Below are 6,872 nucleotides of genomic sequence, written 5' to 3'. Positions count from 1 at the left end.
TGCAGCAGCATGCAAGCTGACCCAGTGCCAGTGCCCTGTGGGCAGCAGAGAGCAGGGCCAGAGACGTTCCTGCAACTTGCCACCCCACTTGCGTGTCACAAACAAGGTTTGGCTCACTATGACTCACTAGCCATGCTTCTCCTAAAAAAAAACATGCAAGAGAAAACGAAACAAAAGGAAGATACATTCTCATAGTCATTTTCTTTCTTTCTAGTTATTCATTTGGACATGCACAAAGTATGGATCTGTTCACTCACGAAGGCTGCTTCTCCACATTTTATGATCGTAATTGTAAACAAATCCATACAACAAGTCTATATAAGCGTAGCTCGAACGTGTCCTCAGTCACAAGCTTACCGTCAGTCACGCAGACTAAGACAACTATGTATAAGTAGAAGGTTTACTTGTGCACATTGATAATAAGCTGAGGAGGGGCGCCTTTCTGAGTGAACAGATCTATACCTGACCTACCTCACCATAATCCATTTCCTGATGTAATTAAAAATAAATTAGGTAAAATTATGATAGATCTGTCTGTATGCTGCATATAGTATCAGGAGACTGGAGACAGACATGATTATTAAAGGAGACGTTCACTTCACTTGCATATTGATAACTTTCACTGGAATCATTGGATCGTAGGGCGATTATTCGGGCGTTTGAACCGCCTCATTTTTCTGGTCAATTTTTTTTCTATTTTTACAGAAAAATTACCAGAAAAATAAGACAGTTAAATCGTCCAATAACGCCATTTTACAAAATGTTTTTTTCCTCTGAATATCAAGCTCTGTATGTTCCGTTGGATTTTTTGCTTTGTGTTTCACCCATCAATTAAATCTCCCAAATATATTATCTTGCAGAACACTGAAACGACTGAGGTGACCCGTGCCAGCTGCAGCCAGCGGGCGGAGCCGGGGCGCGCCGAGTGCACCCACACCCGCCCGGGAGGGACCTCGCTGCCAACATGAGCCACGACCAACAGTTCCAGCTTAGGAGCTGCTCTGTGAGGCTCGAGCGCATCCTCATAGAAGACTTGCCCACATGCAACACTTGTCTCGTAATCTTTGACTGTAAATCAAGTCTAAAAAATCATAATTGCACACATTCAGTAGAAGAATCTAATATCTGTGCAGAGTTAGCTACGCATCATTTAGAAACAGGAAGTGAAACATTGTTACGATATTCGTCCGATGATGCGAGGATTTTCACACAAGAAACAACTTGCTCTGACAATATTTCCAAATCACACTATCGGAATCAATCTGTTGTGTTTTCTCACACAGGCGAGAAACCTTTTTTTGTGACGTTTGTAAGTCGCTGTTTTCTTAAGAAGTAATTTGCTAGGCATAGACGACTCACACAGGCGAGAAACCTTTTTCTTCGACGTTTGCGAGTCGCGGTTTTCTCAAGAAGTAATTTGGATGCGCATAAACGAACTCACACAGGCGAGAAACCTTTTTCTTGTGACGTTTGTAAGTCGCTGTTTTCTTACAGAAGTATTTTGGCTAGGCATAGACGAACTCATATGGGCGAGAAACCTTTTTCTTGCGAAGTTTGTAAGTCGCGATTTTCTCATAAAGTAATTTGGCTAGGCATAAACAAACTCACACAGGCGAGAAACCTTTTTCTTGCGACGTTTGTAAGTTGCGGTTTTCTCGAAAAAGTAGTTTGGCTAGGCATAGACAACTCACACAGGCGAGAACCTTTTTCTTGCGAAGTTTGTAAGTCGCGATTTTCTCAAAAAGTACTTTGGCTGCGCATAAACGAACTCACACAGGCGAGAAACCTTTTTCTTGCGACGTTTGTAAGTCGCGGTTTTCTCAAAAGTAATTTGGCTAGGCATAGACAAACTCACACAGGCGAGAAACCTTTTTCTTGCGACGTTTGTGAGTCGCGGTTTACTCGAAAAATTACTTGGATAAGCATAAACGAACTCACACAGGCGAGAAACCTTTTTCTTGTAAGTTTGTAAGTTGCGGTTTTCGCAAAGGAGCCATTTGACTATCATGACGAACCCACAAGTTGAGAAACCTTTTTCTTGCGACGTTTGTAAGTTGCGATTTTCTCATAAATGTAATTGGATAAGCATAAACGAACTCACAAAGGCGAGAAACCTTTTTTGCGACGTTTGTGAGTCGCGGTTTGCTCAAAAGTATTTAGTTATTCATATACGAACTCATACAAGTGATAAACCTTTTTCTTGTGACTTTGCAAGTCGCGGTTTTCTCTAAGAAAGTACTTTGGATGTGCATAAACGAACTCACACAGGCGAGAAACCTTTTTTGTGACATTTGTAAGTTGCGGTTTGCTCGCAAAAGTTATTTAGTTATTCATAAACAACTCACACGGGCGAGAAACCTTTTTCTTGTGACTTTGTAATTCGCGGTTTACGCGTAGCAGTAATTTGGATACACATAAACAACTCACACAGGCGAGAAACCTTTCTGTTGCGACGTTTGTGAGTCGCGGTTTTCTCGCAGGGATCGTTTGGCTAAGGCATATACGAATACACACAGGCGAGGCTACTCATAGATGAGCTCATGCACGAGAGAAGGCTGTTGCTTGAGCGGGGAGGGGGCTGCGCGGCCACGCTTGCCATCAAGAGCCGCGTTTACATTTAACTGTCGTGTTGTGTCGTGACGCATCAGAACGGTATCGCTTTCGTACATTTTATATGGTTGCGTTCACTTTTATCCCTCTTGCCCTCATGATCTGAGAGGAGGCCTGTGCCCAGCAGTGGGACGTATATTTGGGATGATGTTCACATTTATCTGTGCGATGTGTTGTGACGTCTTGTGTTGCGTCGCATTTAAGCTATAGAGAGAAAGAGAGACCGAAGCATCCAACACAACACGACAGACAAATGTGAATGCGGTAGGTCGCTGCGGGAGAGGGGTCGAGTGTGCTGTTTGAATGGCTCGGTACGAAATCGTCTATGAGTCAAAATACCCACGATTTAAAGTCTGAAATACACGTGCCCCATTGTGTTACCGTCCATGGTGTTGCGATGTCTTAATAGTGAAAGGAGCACGGAGATAGCAACAAGTCTAATTATGTAAAATGCCAAAGTTGTTTTAAATCGCCCAAATTGTAAATTACTACTTCATATCGCATAAAAACTGAACTATTTCACTAAGATTCTTTGCTTTTTTGGACAGCGTTTTTCACAAGATGTAGTTTGGACATTATGCTGCACGATTTAATTGCTATTCTGATGTTCAGCGTTATGCATATTGTGTTAATAGGACGTCGGACATTTCGCTTCTTGGTCAATTTGCGTCGCGAGACATTTTGCTGCATTACGATATTTTTAACGATTTTACTACATGGGATTAATTTAAATGTCGTAGGAATTTCGTTTTTATGATGCATTAGTCTGAATTTTCAATCCCATGCTTAATGTATTTTTGACAATAAATAAATGTTTTTTGTATACAAATCTTCTTTTAACTGCCCTTTAATTTAATCGCATTCCCAAGATGCATTTATGAGGTCCTGTAGCCAAAATTATAAAATTTAAATTGCTATGCAGACGTTCGTCCACTGAATGTGAGTGAGCGGAGCGGACTGAACGAGTTCGAAGAGTCACGAGAGTGTTTGCAGAGGCTAGCAGAGTCCGCGCGAGAAATAAGCGTGGCGTGGTATTCTATGCGGACCCTTTTATGTTAGCTCTTATATTACAACCGGCACGGCCTCCGCTCCGCTCCGCAGCCGCTGTCAGTGGGTTTCAAGCTTTAGTGGAAGTACTCGCTGTTTTATTCCGGTCCGCTCCATCCGTTACCTCCGTTGCCGCGGGGTGATGTGACCCCAGCTGTTTTAATGGAAAGTGGGCTATAGTTTTATCATCTACGTGTATCAGTCTGTACGTCACATATATTTTACTACAGTGCACGCGCGATGAAACACTCGCTACGCTCACGCGGCAGCGCTAACCGTTCAGAGTGAGGCTAGGAAGATGAAGCGTTTGTATTGGATCCACGCACATCACTGGTGGAAACGCAGCTTAAAGAGGATTGACCAAACTATTGTAAATTAAGTAAAATACATTCCATACCATATTATAAATGCGAAAGTGTGTATGTTTGTATGTTTGTCCGTCTTACACGTCGAAACAGAGCGACGGATTGACGTAATTTTTGGCATAGAGATAGTTTATGGGTTAGAGATTGACATGGGCTACTTTTAATCCCGGAAATATGCATAGTTCCAGAGGGAACAGCGCGGGATAACCGAATTCAACGCGGGCAAAAGCTAGTTGTTAAATAAAATAAAACCGAATAGTGACTGTGAAGGTCGTGGTCTTTGGTCGTGGTTTATTTCATACCTCAATGAAGCCGACGTCTACTTGTGACATTTTGGTGTGACGCTTAGTCTTAAAGCCGCAATAATCCGCACCAACACTTCGAGAGATAGTTTTCAGGCTACAAAGTCTATTATTATTTTAACACAAGATATATTTTACAATGTCTGTAAGTATCACAAGTAATTTTTATTTAACAAAATCATTCACAACCGCACCAATATTAATTCCGCCGAGAGTTTTTAAATGTCATTGATTGCCGCCATTTTTACGAGCTAAGGCGCGCGGCAAAGGGTTTATTGCGCCATTCAGCCACGGACAGCAAAGAGGATGGCAATCCAAAAAAATACACTGCTACAATACTTGCACAATACAATAATATATTGCCTTCATAAGCCAAAAGGCGGTATCTACAAAAAAAAGTTATTAATATTAATACTATTGTGTAGCTTAAAAGTTCAAAACATTTTGCATCACATGGCATACTTAAATACCTAACTACTTAACTCTTGTCTTTTGTTAAGAGAGCAGCATATTATTATCCCAGTAATAGTATAAGTGCGAATGTTTATTGAAAGTCTGTTTCTTGTCACCACACGTGTAAATAACTAAACTGAAGTTTGAATCCCGGGGAAGGTGCGGCCACATGCAGCAAATCGCTCGACGCTCGTTTCCAACCGCAGATATGATATGAACAATTGTTTATATGACGTTCGTGTTTCCAACGTCAAATTGGTCATGTACTATATGGCGATAAAGCTGAATATGTTGAGCCTTATCGCTGGAAAATAAAAACCTTTTCAATTTCAGAAAAAAAAATATTTTTATTTTCAACATACAAACTGAAATATAGATGCACAGAAAAACCAGAAAAATAAGACCAGCACTTGGAATCGAACCCAGGTCCTCGGTATTCCATACCGCGTGCTATACCGCTACACCACTGATGGTCAACGGTACAGACACGAATTTCCCCTATGCACCACATATCTCAGCATGTTTGTTTCCTATTTAGCCACTTAAGCAGTGACGCTAGCGACATCTATACCGTAGCCCTCATCGAGAAACTTTCGGCATTCCATTGGAACTAACCACTAGCGTCACTGCTTAAGTGGCTAAATAACAAACAAACAAACTGAGATATGTGGTGCATAGGGGAAATTCGGGTCTGTACCTTTGATTAGCAGTGGTGTAGCGGTATAACACGGGGTACGGAATACCGAGGACCTGGGTTCGATTCCCAGTGCTGGTCTTATTTTTCTGGTTTTTCTGTGCATCTATATTTCAGTTTGTATTTTCAATTTAGGTTTTACGGGATGACCGTAAAAGTAAAAATTTGAAATTTAAATAAAAATTACAAAAAGATTCCAAAAAACCGATCGTACTTTTATTTTCATTCACATCAATTTTTATTATTAGTACCACTGCCACGACTGCTAATAAATGAGATTTAGAAATCAGCTTGAAAGACCGAGATCATTCCTGCAAGAAGCCATCTTGTCGCTGCTGCTCGACGCGGCGACTTGACGCTACTTTTTTGAGTTGCGGGAAAATCAGAATCAAATTCAAAATGGGGCCGTGACCAGCTGGGCTTCTACGAAACTCGAAGTTCGTGTCGTGCGGTCCCTCTGACACCTACACTATCTAATACGAGAGCGAGAGGGATCGCACGATCGCACGATCAAATCACCTTCGAAATGGGGTCACGTGATCAGGTTAATCGTTTCAATCGAGTGACGAGCGATTGCATGTGGCCGCTCCTCTACTTATTACAAAAAGTTTGTTTTGTTGTCAAAGTGACAACTGTGACGAGCTTTTAATTACAGTCTGCAGGGCTACTCCGAAACTCGAAACTCGAAGTTCGTGTCGTGCGGTCCCTCTCGCTCTCGTATTAAATAGTATAAGTGTCAGAGGGACCGCACGACACGAACTTCGAGTTTCGAAATTCGGAGTAGCCCTGCTGTTTGTAGTATTTTTCGGATAGAATAGGTACGGTGACTGTCGGTAACACATGTCATTAATTAATTAAAGGGTTGTGACAATGTAAATTCAAATCGATTTACTGTGACTCTCGATTGAATATGCTAGAGGTGTGTAATCGATTATATTAGTGAGAGTTTTTATTTTTAACTTTTTTTTGCCAGCGGCTTCATCCGCGTACCAAGTGTGTTTGCTTGTCTATCTGGATCTCATAAACCATGCGGTCATCTTTGGCACTATATAAAAACTAATAACGGTAAACAAATTAACAAAAACCATTATAACAAAATTGAATTACAAAGTAACAGTTCAAAATATCAAAAAATACGAAACACTCAATACAAAGATGCATTTAAGGACCTTCGCTCTCGTACTAATTGCGAAGTCTAAGTTTAAATGCGAGTCAAACGATTTAACAAGATTGTGGAATCGATTCGGTCGATAAGCAAAGTCAAGCTCTATTGAAATAGAGTTCCGTTTTACGAGATGAAAGTTGGCGAGATTAAAATTAATATATATTTATATGATTTTTGTTTATTATTAGAAAGTCTTTTAAGCTGGTGTTTTTTTTGTTCTTCCGGGATTCAAGTAT

At 40.9% G+C, this 6,872-nt stretch overlaps 1 protein-coding gene across 1 annotated transcript in view; it reads right to left on the bottom strand.

Annotated features, from left to right (window-relative positions):
* Nucleotides 1–6,872, bottom strand: part of LOC141442568 (uncharacterized) — a 163,254-nt gene that overhangs the window by 13,241 nt on the left and 143,141 nt on the right. The gene's annotated exons all lie outside the window — the stretch shown is intronic.

The sequence above is a fragment of the Choristoneura fumiferana genome, chromosome 26 (genome assembly GCF_025370935.1).
Source record: "Choristoneura fumiferana chromosome 26, NRCan_CFum_1, whole genome shotgun sequence".
Lineage (NCBI taxonomy): Eukaryota > Metazoa > Arthropoda > Insecta > Lepidoptera > Tortricidae > Choristoneura > Choristoneura fumiferana.
The sequence above is the reverse complement of the archived record's forward strand: the minus strand, read 5'-3'. Positions and strand labels throughout refer to the sequence as shown.